The following is a 13,823-nucleotide window of genomic DNA, read 5'->3' as shown; positions in this document are numbered from 1 at the left end:
GGGCCCTGGTTTGTCCTCAGGGATGGAGGCGATAAGGACAGGGGTTGAGGTGGACTGCCTCTTTTCCAACACCTCATCCATGAGGACAAACCAGGGCCAAACTCGCACCTTCTCCTGATCCTGGACACTTGCAGATGAAATTAATCATGACAGTTGACAACAACAGCAACAGAAATGTTAGCAAAAGTCAGTTTATTCATTCGTGTGAATATAACTTATATACATTCACAAGTGAATGCACAGATGACATGTATTTCTTTTTAAGGTTGTCCCTTTTTTAGGCCCTGGACAGACAGACTGACTGGACACACTTCCAGCCCGTTGACTCCAGAATAGTTCCTGTTACAGAGAAAACACTAGAAAAGGGAAAGCAGGTTTACACCAGGGTGAACAATAACACACAGGCCTCAAAAATGATCTATTTGGATGCCCTAATTTGGATTTAAAAAACAGAAAGTTAGTTTGCATCCATTATATTATCCATATTATTGTGGGCTTTACATGGGATGAGAACTAATTATAGCCTTAAGTACAAGATGGTTAAATGGTGATAATATGGTTGTTTTCCTTAATGTTACCTCCAAGCTAAGCTGGCTGTGTTCTTCACTCCTGTGAACAGATGATCATGTTTCCCTTGCAGCTGGACCATCTAAGCAGTTTGCTCCCTAAAATCAAAACATGTTTAAGAAATGTGACGTTAAATTATGCTTTACTCTGATTGGCTGCTGGAGTCATATCAAACCGTCGAAATGCTTTTAACTTGATCATTTGTGTACGTAGCAAAGTCTGTTAACTCCACTAAAAACAAAGTAAAGTAAGAAAAGAACTAACGTTAACTCAACAAACATCAGGTCGAGTTGTAACTTTAGCCTAACTTATCGCTAACTTTACAGCATTAACTTTACAGCTCGCGCATCATCAGTGAGCAGGAATCAACAAACAGTCGCCTTCCTCTTTAAACATGGATATCTTTAACTATTTAAATGAAATAAAATCAAATACTTGCATTTAATAGTGAAATTCAGATCAGCTCCGCAGGTCGGGCTTGAGGATGCCATTGTTTACATTAATGTTGAACGTCCCTTGCGCGCAATGCATCTTGGGAAGGGAAGGCTGCAAAGGATCCAACCGTTGAAGCCTCCAAAATCGGGGAAAGGAAGGCTGCATTTCTCGGCTGCATTCGAAGGAGCCGCTGAATTGGGACAGCACTTGTCGCGCCGGTGTGACGTAATCGGTCTTAGAATGCAGCCCACGAAGGCTGCAACCCCTGGAATGGGACACAGCGACACAGTCCCTTAAGGATGCATTCTTGTCTGGCATCAATCCCATCTTCTGCAGATCAGAGAATAGAAACACACACACACACACACATTTGAAACACAATTTAAACAAACCACACATCCATTTATGCCTGAAACCAGAAGTAAGTTTGAACGGGGATGTGTGGGTAATTTTGATTTGTGTAAAAAATATGCAAATGAAAGTGTTTGTTTTGCTACTAACATGTTCGGATTGTTATAGTAAGTATTATCGAGACAAGTCAGTCAGTCAGTCAGTCAGTCAGTCAGTCAGTCAGTCAGTCAGTCAGTCTGTCTGTCTGTCGGAGGAGGAGGAGGGAGAGGGAGAGGGAGAGGACGAAGGAAAGGACGAAAACGTTTATGTTTTCATAATTGAATGAGCTGCTTTGTTTATTTGATTATTTGCCTGAATTGTGTGAGATCAGGGTCTAAACATGCTCCAGAGTTTATATTTAATACTCTCAGGGTACTGTCCCACACACAGCCTGATAGTCTCTCTTTCCCCCTCTCTCTTCGTTTCATACAAACACGCACCCTAACTCACTCTGCATTGTGCGCATTCGGCGCATTAGAGCATCATTTTAAATTACTTACAAACATATATTCAACATTTTCACAAAACAAATGAAATAAAGTCAAAAATATGGTTAGAATGACAGCGCATCCTTCACGCGTCATTCTGTGGGAAACTCTGTGTAACATATTATAGCACTGTAATAACAGTAGCCTATTTTTTTTATTTTTTATGGATGGAATAAGGATGGATTTATAAAAATAGAATAAAGTGCCATCTCAATTATTGTTGGTCAGTTTTACTTTTACAGATTTTCTATTTGGTGGCAAAAACCAAGGACATGAACCTGATCATGAGTCTTTTTCCAGGACATTGAAGTGAGGATACATACAGCCTACATGGAGCAGGAATGTACAACTATAGCCTGTAAACACTCATGGGTTATACCTTTATGATCTGTGTGGACATTTAGTCTTCTGATGGACATAAAGCGGAGGAGAGTTGCACTTCTGCTGCTCATTAGTGTGTCTGTATTTGGGGTTTTCGATGGTTGTATACAGTTGAAAGCCTGACATGGCAGTGCTGTTTTAGCCATTTGTTATTGTCCATGTGCTAGACATGGTCTACATTGCTATAACCAATGGACTGACTAGTTGTTTTGCTTGTTAGTAATGTTTTCCTTTAGAAATGTGTGAAATCTTACAATGTAAATCTTTAAACGCTGTTTTCTCAAAATGAGTTTTTTCTCATACTCCGTCACATAGATCTCCACTTCAGTAGCACTTACATGCACCAAACTTTCCAGTTTTATTCCTAGGTATATTCTGCAGGGATTTACAGACGGGTTTGTTGATATATCATTCATAGCCTGATTTATGTAACAGTTTATTCCTAAAAACAGGGCGAAAATTTTTTGGGTCTGTTGATAGTATTTTCTGATTTTTGAAGTGATAAAAATAGATATCTAAAATCCCCTCTGTAAATCCCTTTGTATCTAATATGTTAACTAAATGAAAAAATAATTTTGAACCTGGCCATTTCCAATGTTCAGATTTATATCCCCCAAATGTATGCAAATTAGCGCTTATTTCATTAAATAATGCCTTATTTGCTTATTTAAACATAATATTTCAGAAAACTTGTAATATTAAAAATCTGTGTCTTAACATAAGTAATCAACTGTAGAAGTTTCATGTTGATATCTGTGAGTTAATTTTTTTTACCCTATTCACCTGTAGTGTCTCGCCTTAAATCTTTATTTTTCACAACAACATGACCACTTGGCTGCATCAGGAATAAAAACAAATAGACATCAGTGCTGCATTTGCACAGGCTTCTCGCTACATTCTCCCCACAGCGATTAACTGTAATGATTAACAATATGTTTATTGAAAGAAACTTGAACAAAACTATATTGACTGGTTGAAAAGTTTCTGTTATGTTTACATGGTAATCATACCTGGGTCATGGTTACCATGATGTTCTTGAGCCTTCTCCCGATAATTCCACCTTTCTTGCTACATGCTTTCATCAGTTGTGCAGACGGAAAAACTTAGACTGCAGATGGACAGTTGTGATTCCTTTGAATTCTGCACACCTGTGAATACAAAGAAATAAAGCAAAGGTACACAAACCTCAAATTTTATACAACAGTTCAGTCATGCAATACAAATACAGAGTGCTGGTCTTCAGCAAATCATTTCTTCATGAGTTATTGGATTCCATGTGGTACATAGCATGCAGTCTTTAAGTATTAATTGTATACTACATACTCAAAAAGACAGAGGATGTCGCTTCACTTACCTCACGCACATGGAAGAGTCCTGGCCACCTCATTTTGAAATCGGCTATCATGGGTGCATCTTGAACTACTTTGTGCCTTCTGTGGGCAAAGGTCTTGTCCATCATCATTGCCACCTTATCTTCATTGTTTCTTTTCTTTACCTCTGAGAGGAGTGGGAATTCTCCTCATTTCTAGGGTCTCCTTCGTTTCACCTGATGGAGAAGCTGGGCAGTAATTCTTCTTCGGCTTTTTTTTGGCTTCTTCACACCATAGGCAGGACTGCATCTGCCATCAGGTTTGTTTGTTAGAACATTCACTGAAACTTCTGGACATCCAAGCCGCCTCAGCTTTGTGCGGTAGTTACCTAGTTTATACTTCAAGCTGGTCTTCCAACCGCCATATCCAGTGACTGAACCTGGCTCTTTCAAACACGGATGTGCTGTTACAAGAGCGTCGGCTTCTTCCTGAAACTCACAGTCAGAGGGGTAGACTTTGTACTGAATGATGGTTTCAGTTAAGCCATCAGGAATGGAAGATTTAAGTTTAATATCAGGGTTAAGTAAAGTTCCAGTTTCTTTGAAAGCAGCATTGGCCCTTTCCAGCTGTAGTTCAGTATCGTAAGAGAACCGCAGCACCTGGAAGACTATGGGCCATGCAGATGATCTGGAAGAGGCGGACTCAGGAGAAGATAATATGTCTGTATCACATGAGGAAGAAGATGAAAGGGACAAGGAGTCATCTGAAGGGTGGGAGGTGGCATCAGATGAATGGGCTGGGGGGGGCAGAGCCACAAGACAAGGCAGGAGAAGGCATGGCAAATGAATCAAAGATGACCTTGATAGTGCTTTTGTCCTTAACATCGGACATTGAGGTCAAATTGGTGAATTCATTATCAAACTCGGCATCCATGAATTGAAGACGGAACTCCCCCTCTACACCACACTGCCTTTTTATGTGTTATGTGAGTTCACTGACAGACTCTGGTATCCCATCTGGAAGGATCAACCTCTGGGAATTGTTTTCTCCCAGAATGATTCTGAGCTTCACTGTGACATGGGAAGCCATTTCACAACTGTGAATGAGGAAATAGGAGTAAATGTTACAAGCTGACAGAGCAGGACACAAGAAGCATTAAAAACTGAACTTCAAATTGAAGCATTTTAAATTGAATCTGAAGATTACCACACCTTATATTCAGGGTTCTCAACATTTTGTAACTAAAGTCCATCCAACTTGTTTGCAAGTGTTGGATCCAACTTAATTTACTAGGGTTGGATTAACACAGTTTTCAATAAGGTTGATCCAACTACTGTGAATTAAGTTGGATCAGAGAATACACAAAAGCAAGTAAGAGGGCCAATGCAAAAGGTACACTCTGCAACTCACTGAGTACAGTCACCCCTTCCAGAATGATTCCAACATCTTCTGGGTCATCATTGGGCTCTGCACCATTGTGTCGCATGACATAGATGCCATAGACGGTCTCTGCCATGGCTGCCTGACTGTTTTCATCATCCACCTGTGGCAAAACAAAGAAAAAGAAGAAGAAAACTGAAATTAGCACATATTAAATCACCAAAACAAATTGATGAGACAAGCTGATATTACATTTCTTACAATTTTTAAAGCTGATAATCCACAAGGAATCTCTATTGATTCTGAAAGTGATCATTTCCTTACTAAAGGTAAATTAACATACCTTGTTTTCCTTCACCAGCTTCTCTACTTCAAATTGAAGCATTTTAAATTGAATCTGAAGATTACCACATCTTATATTCAGGGTTCTCAACATTTTGTAACTAAAGGTCCAGCACTGATTGATAAAACATTTCCGCGGACCATTTTTATAACTTTTACGTGACTTTATTTGGTTTTTTTTGTCACTGTATGTATTTTGCAAAGTTTTTTGTGACTTTGTTTTGACTTGCAATGCTTTTTGCTTTTTTATTAACGCAATATCACATAGCTTCACGCTGTCATTTCTATAACGTTTTTTGGGCTTCTTTTCCATGACATGTTTAGCATTTGAAGCATCTGAGGCCCACTCGACGGCCTACTGGTGGGCTGTGATCCAGTGTTTGAGAATAGCTGCCTTATATGATTATGTATCTTTTTAAAGTCACCATTCTCAGTGATCCAACAAAATAGTCTGCCAAAGGGTAGTCATCAGCCAGTTCATTAAGCTCAATCAAAACTGTTTCTCTGGCTGGACATGGACTCAGCTCAAAGGCTCTGAAGTGTTCCCTGTACCACCCAGAAAGTCTTCTCACCATGAAACAGTCTCTCCTGTACAACACAAATCTGAAGAATCTCTCCAAAATCAGGCAGTCCACTTGTAGACCCATAAACCACAAGCATGCCATTTCTGAATGTTACACCCTTGCTTGACACACATTTAGTAAGGTGAACAATAGTTGTGGCGGGGAAGTTCTCGTAAATAGTCTGTGCTATTTCTTGTTTCAAAACATCCACAGGAACTGTTGAGACGTTTGTGATCTCAAAACCAGTTCTTTCAAAACTGGACGAACTGAGGTGATATGACATCATTATCTGATGCTTAGTGGCTAGCGAGAGGGGCACGTTTTTAAAGCAGTTGGTGTGTCGAATGACCTGCTTAAAAAAACTATGCTTTGCCTCAAATCGCAGGGTCCAGTGTCCCACAAGAGGACCAAAAGTCCTGATCAATTGGGGATAGTCGCACTCTAGCTGATGATGTCACGCACTCTAGCTCTGAACATCCCACCACATACATACCCATTCAAAAAGGGAGAAAACTGTAAAAAAAAATCACCAAACATTTGGAGGTATAGTTTAAAAAGGATAAAAGATAGCAAAACAATGTAAATGTAGTAAAAGTAGCAGAAAAACGTGTGAACGTTTTAAAGTAAAAATGAAGTCTCTACGTTGAACAGAGCAAAAGTTATAAGGCTGAGAAGAAGGTTGAAAAGTTGAAACGTTTCCAATTCATTTCAATGGGGCAGAATTTTCTGGAAAAAGTGAAATAACTTAATAAGTAAAAGTAGTAAAAACGTGAAAAGATATAGCCATAATGAGCAGAAAAAAGCTGAACAGCATGATAGTTGAACGGTGAAAGTAGCACAAACGGTTGAAGAGTAGTAGAGCAGCGACAAACATACGGAAGTGGGAGAATAATAATAAGTATAAAGATTAGGATAACAATAGAAAGAATATAATTAGAAAAAATGCTCACAAAAATACTAACTTAACAAACAAAAATGTGTACATGTGTGTAGCTGCTGTAGTGTTTTACAGTGTTTTTGTAGTTCATCTGTGAAGCTGCACTTACGTTTCGGCATTTTGTGTGCAATCAATGCTGCTCCGCTGTCAGCTGTGTTGCCCTGTCAGGTGTTTCCGCTGTCAGCTGTTCCCTGTGAATGCGCACGGTGCAGAGCCGCCCACAAAGCAGTCTCTCGAGAATTATGTCACGCAACGAAGTAGCTACCGTAGTATTTTGCGCCGGTCAATTTAAGTACAAACTTGATGGTTCCATGAAAGACAGTGAACCCCGGACATTTTCATGATTTTATAAAACCCCGGACGCCCCGGACAGGACGTAAAAAGTGGACATGTCCGGGCAAAAGAGGACGTTTGGTCACCCTAACACACACTGAAAGCTGAACAACGCTCCTGAGTAATTAAACTAGTTCAACTAGTTACCTCGTTAGTAGTAACGAAACTTGCTGGTGGGTGTGGACTGTAGCTGTTTCCGTTCAACGTTCGTGAAGCTTTTTTTCGGCCTGCCATCTTGGAATTTTGACGTCATTTGCAACCAGCGTCTGCACAGTAGGGTCCGGTGGGAGGAGCCATAGCAACACGCCCCGCCCATTTACCCTCTACCACTCTGATAGCTTACGCAGCCCAGCTACACCAAGAACTTAAGTATCTTTACGGAGGGAAATTCATCTACCGACCATAGAGGTGAGTACAAAACCACCATATATTTCAAGTCAAATATCTAAACGTAGTTCTTTCAGAAATTAAGAAAATCACACTTTTTATTATTGAATTTATACGTTTTTTCGTTGCTACTATATTGCTACTGGATGCCTTGAATTTCCCTCGCTATCTATCTATCTATCTATCTATCTATCTATCTATCTATCTATCTATCTATCTATCTATCTATCTATCTATCTATCTATCTATCTATAACTCTGTGGGTTATTAAACCTTTTATTTTTGGCAAAAAACGAACTAAAACTATTTTTAGCTAAGTTAGCAACATAAGCTGTGTACAGATCTAACATATGCTGGTGAAAATATGTTATATGATAGAAAGTAGTGGTGCACATAGTACTAAAGTTATATCTGCTGTCAGTAGTTACTTCAGTTCTATGTACATTTACAGAAAAATTGAGTACTGTAAATTCCGGACTATAAGCCGCTACTTTTTTGTCACGTTTTGAACACTGCGGCTTTTACAAGGATGTGGCTTATTTATGTATTTTTCTTGCTGGACAATGACCTTCTGCCGCAAAAACATTTCACCTCGTCGCGTTGGATCTTAATATCAGTCATTTTGCGCTTCATGCACGCACCCTCATCATGGAAGACACACGGAGAAGTACATATGATGCAGATTTCATGTTAAAGGCGATCGACCTGGCTGTCACAGAAGCTAATAGAGCTACTGCACGTAAAGTTGACACTGACAGCAACAACGAAAAAGAGACTGAGGAAGTGAGTAATGAAGTCATTCTGAGGCAGTGAATGGATGGACTTTTTCTTGTGAAATGTATTACTGTATTAAGGTAATCTTTTTCATCAGCCGTGTTACAGACACTATTCGATAAAGGATTTCCAGTAGGCTTCGTATTTGCGGATGTTTCCGGTAGCCTACGTATTTAATTAAAAGTTAAAACAATGTTTTTGTGTCACGTCTTTCTGTGTAAATAGCTCTGTTACAACGTGGACACCTGCGGCTTATAATCAAGTGAGGCTTATATATGTACAAATACATTTATTTACTTATTTTTAGCTGGTGCGGCTTATATCCAGGTGCGCTCAATAGTATGTGTTTCTGTGCATAACTGTGGAGTTGGTAAATGAATCTGTTCCCATTCAACTAAACGTCCCCAGCCATGAAACGAAGGAGACCCTAGAAATGATGAGAGTGCCACTCCTCTCAGAGGTAAAGAAAAGAAACAATGAAGATAAGGTGGCAATGATGATGGACAAGACCTTTGCCCACAGAAGGCACAAAGTAGTTCAAAATGCACCCATGATAGCCGATTTCAAAACGAGGTGGTAAGTGAAGCGACATCCTCTGTTTTTTTGAGTATCTAGTATACAATTAATACTTAAAGACTGCATGCTATGTACCACATGGAATCCAATAACTCATGAAGAAATGATTTGCTGAAGACCAGCACTCTGTATTTGTATTGCATGACTGAACTGTTGTATAAAATTTGAGGTTTGTGTACCTTTGCTTTATTTCTTTGTATTCACAGGTGTGTGCAGAATTCAAAGGAATCACAACTGTCCATCTGCAGTCTTAAGTTTTTTTTTCCCAGCTGAATGTTCCGTCTGCACAACTGATGAAGGCATATAGCAAGAAAGGTGGAATTATCGGGAGAAGGCTCAAGAACGTCATGGTAACCATGACCCAGGTATGATTACCATGTAAACATAACAGAAACTTTTCAACCAGTCAATATAGTTTTGTTCAAGTTTCTTTCAATAAACATATTGTTAATCATTACAGTTAATCGCTGTGGGGAGAATGTAGCCTTAAGGTGTTTTTTCCCAGAGAGTTCATCTTCAGTAGGTTTTTGTGGGAAACAATCATTATCTGGTTAAAGGATAGCTTTGGGATTTTTTAACCTGGGCTGTAATTAGGATTAGCTGGCAGTGCAACTGAATGATAGTAACCAAAATCAGGCCAATTGGCACTGTACTCACGAAGTTTAATTTTTGCCTGAAAGCAAAACTAGGTTTAAACAGGGATGTGCAGGTAATTTCTATTTGTGTCAAAGTATGTCAATAAGTGTTTTTCTTTAAAAATGTTAGTTCTGGGGCTACAACCAAGCTCCTCTTGGTGGCAGTTGTAGCCCATCACATTCACCCCTAACACAGACTCCTAACAGGATATAAATAAGGGCATGAAGCGACGACATAAATAAAATGGTTCAGGTTGTCTCGATAATACTTACTATAACAATCCGAACATGTTAGTAGCAAAACAAACACTTTCATTGGCATATTTTTTACACAAATCAAAATTACCCACACATCCCCGTTCAAACTTACTTCTGGTTTCAGGCATAAATGGTTCTTATCATTCAGTTGCACTGCCAGCCAATGCTAAATTCAGCCCAGGTTCAAAAATCCTGAAGTTATCCTTTAAAGTAGCAAAACGTCTGCTAAAAAGGGCTTTCAGTATGCTTTTCAGTATAATAAATATATTTCATTAGATGTGTGAAACCCATTCTACTGGTTTGTTTAAATTGTGTTTCAAATATGTGTGTGTGTGTGTGTGTGTTTCTATTCTCTGATCTGCAGAAGATGGGATTGATGCCAGACGAGAATGCATCCTTAAGGGACTGTGTGTCTACCTTAACGAGGATCCAGAGAAGCTGGTGAAGGAATACAAGGTATGTTAATTTACCTTAGTAAGGAAATGATCACTTTCAGAATCAATAGAGATTCCTTGTGGATTATCAGCTTTAAAAATTGTAAGAAATGTAATATCAGCTTGTCTCATCAATTTGTTTTGGTGATTTAATATGTGCTAATTTCAGTTTTCTTCTTCTTTTTCTTTGTTTTGCCACAGGTGGATGATGAAAACAGTCAGGCAGCCATGGCAGAGACCGTCTATGGCATCTATGTCATGCGACACAATGGTGCAGAGCCCAATGATGACCCAGAAGATGTTGGAATCATTCTGGAAGGGGTGACTGTACTCAGTGAGTTGCAGAGTGTACCTTTTCCATTGGCCCTCTTACTTGCTTTTGTGTATTCTCTGATCCAACTTAATTCACAGTAGTTTGTAACGGGTCTGGTCTTAAAGGAAGGGGTGCCAGTCAGAGTCAGTCTGACAAATAATAATGTGTTAAACTTGAACCAAGATACCTTAACCCGCACAACAAACGTGCATAAACAACAGTTTCAAAACAATTTGACATTAAATATAACAACAAATACAACAGACACTAGTTCCGTTTTCAGTTTGTGTATTTGAAATTGTTTGAGGACAATCCATTCCACATAATCCACCACCCGTTCAGTCAATCCTTTCCGTTTTCAATCCACTTAATAAAAGAACCAGTCCGGGTTTTACCACGGATTCCCACCCTACAAACAACCCGGAAAACAACAATGTGACTTTTTGGAACACACAAAATCATTTTTAGACTTTACTAAATAAGAAGTCACTGTACCTCCCGTCAGTAGAGTCTGAGATGTCAGGGATGACACGGCTGTGATGAAGCTCGTAATTCTGCGGAGTTATAAAATCACGAGTTTAAACAGAGAACGTTTGGAATGTTATTGACGCTAACTTTATTTAGCTCTTACCAAGAGGCAGCGATCAATGGTTTTAACAGCAGATACTTCCGCAAGCAGGTAAGAGTATTTTAGTTTTTAAATGGGTTGATGTGTGTCTCTTCAGTAGTCCTGAACGCGAGTGTTTGGAGGGGTGGTTTTAAATCGTGCGTTATTGGATGATTGGTGCTAGGTGGGCGTGAACGGCTGGATTGGTGAATGAATGAACTAGTTGATGAATGAATGATGTCAGTACAGCTGGATCGCTACACTCTTCCCCCCTTCGCCAAAGCCGCCAAAGGTGAGGCGTTATTGTTATCTTCTTGTCCTCCTGCAGGTCTATCCAACTCAGTCAGAAGGACAGAAGAATCACAACTGTCTCAGAATCAAATGTTTGTTCTGGGGCTACAACCAAGCTCCTCTTGATGGCAGTTGTAGCCCATCACATTCACCCCTAACACAGACTCCTAACAGGATATAAATAAGGGCATGAAGCGACGACACAAATAAAATGGTACAGGTTGTCTCGATAATACTTACTATAACAATCCGAACATGTTGGTAGCAAAACAAACACTTTCATTGGCATATTTTTTACACAAATCAAAATTACCCACACATCCCTGTTCAAACTTACTTCTGGTTTCAGGCATAAATGGTTCCTATCATTCAGTTGCACTGCCAGCCAATGCTAAATTCAGCCCAGGTTCAAAAATCCTGAAGTTATCCTTTAAAGTAGCAAAACGTCTGCCAAAAAGGGCTTTCAGTATGCTTTTCAGTATAATAAATATATTTCATTAGATGTGTGAAACCCATTCTACTGGTTTGTTTAAATTGTGTTTCAAATGTGTGTGTGTGTGTGTGTGTGTTTCTATTCTCTGATCTGCAGAACGATGGGATTGATGCCAGACGAGAATGCATCCTTAAGGGACTGTGTGTCTACCTTAACGAGGATCCAGAGAAGCTGGTGAAGGAATACAAGGTATGTTAATTTACCTTAGTAAGGAAATGATCACTTTCAGAATCAATAGAGATTCCTTGTGGATTATCAGCTTTAAAAATTGTAAGAAATGTAATATCAGCTTGTCTCATCAATTTGTTTTGGTGATTTAATATGTGCTAATTTCAGTTTTCTTCTTCTTTTTCTTTGTTTTGCCACAGGTGGATGATGAAAACAGTCAGGCAGCCATGGCAGAGACCGTCAATGGCATCTATGTCATGCGACACAATGGTGCAGAGCCCAATGATGACCCAGAAGATGTTGGAATCATTCTGGAAGGGGTGACTGTACTCAGTGAGTTGCAGAGTGTACCTTTTGCATTGGCCCTCTTACTTGCTTTTGTGTATTCTCTGATCCAACTTAATTCACAGTAGTTTGTAACGGGTCTGGTCTTAAAGGAAGGGGTGCCAGTCAGAGTCAGTCTGACAAATAATAATGTGTTAAACTTGAACCAAGATACCTTAACCCGCACAACAAACGTGCATAAACAACAGTTTCAAAACAATTTGACATTAAATATAACAACAAATACAACAGACACTAGTTCCGTTTGTGTATTTGAAATTGTTTGAGGACAATCCATTCCACATAATCCACCACCCGTTCAGTCAATCCTTTCCGTTTTCAATCCACTTAATAAAAGAACCAGTCCGGGTTTTACCACGGATTCCCACCCTACAAACAACCCGGAAAACAACAATGTGACTTTTTGGAACACACAAAATCATTTTTAGACTTTACTAAATAAGAAGTCACTGTACCTCCCGTCAGTAGAGTCTGAGATGTCAGGGATGACACGGCTGTGATGAAGCTCGTTATTCTGCGGAGTTATAAAATCACGAGTTTAAACAGAGAACGTTTGGAATGTTATTGACGCTAACTTTATTTAGCTCTTACCAAGAGGCAGCGATCAATGGTTTTAACAGCAGATACTTCCGCAAGCAGGTAAGAGTATTTTAGTTTTTAAATGGGTTGATGTGTGTCTCTTCAGTAGTCCTGAACGCGAGTGTTTGGAGGGGTGGTTTTAAATCGTGCGTTATTGGATGATTGGTGCTAGGTGGGCGTGAACGGCTGGATTGGTGAATGAATGAACTAGTTGATGAATGAATGATGTCAGTACAGCTGGATCGCTACACGAAGGGGGGAAGACCCCTTCGCCAAAGCCGCCAAAGGTGAGGCGTTATTGTTATCTTCTTGTCCTCCTGCAGGTCTATCCAACTCAGTCAGAAGGACAGAAGAATCACAACTGTCTCAGAATCAAATGTTTGTTCTGGGGCTACAACCAAGCTCCTCTTGGTGGCAGTTGTAGCCCATCACATTCACCCCTAACACAGACTCCTAGCAGGATATAAATAAGGGCATGAAGCGACGAAACAAATAAAATGGTACAGGTTGTCTCGATAATACTTACTATAACAATCCGAACATGTTAGTAGCAAAACAAACACTTTCATTGGCATATTTTTTACACAAATCAAAATTACCCACACATCCCCGTTCAAACTTACTTCTGGTTTCAGGCATAAATGGTTCCTATCATTCAGTTGCACTGCCAGCCAATGCTAAATTCAGCCCAGGTTCAAAAATCCTGAAGTTATCCTTTAAAGTAGCAAAACGTCTGCCAAAAAGGGCTTTCAGTATGCTTTTCAGTATAATAAATATATTTCATTAGATATGTGAAACCCATTCTACTGGTTTGTTTAAATTGTGTTTCAAATGTGT

At 39.5% G+C, this 13,823-nt stretch overlaps 1 long non-coding RNA gene across 1 annotated transcript; it reads right to left on the bottom strand.

Annotated features, from left to right (window-relative positions):
- Positions 1-209: 209 nt before the first annotated feature.
- LOC306831792 lies at positions 210-1,205 on the bottom strand. The gene is made up of 3 exons (XR_013780126.1): positions 1,003-1,205; positions 579-661; positions 210-356 (listed from the first exon to the last, which is right to left on the bottom strand). It is a non-coding gene; the product is annotated as an uncharacterized lncRNA (long non-coding RNA).
- Between the last annotated feature and the right edge of the window lie 12,618 nt (positions 1,206-13,823).

This window comes from Symphodus melops, assembly GCF_947650265.1.
Source record: "Symphodus melops genome assembly, chromosome: 11".
Lineage (NCBI taxonomy): Eukaryota > Metazoa > Chordata > Actinopteri > Labriformes > Labridae > Symphodus > Symphodus melops.
This window is presented reverse-complemented; position numbering and strand designations above follow the sequence as displayed.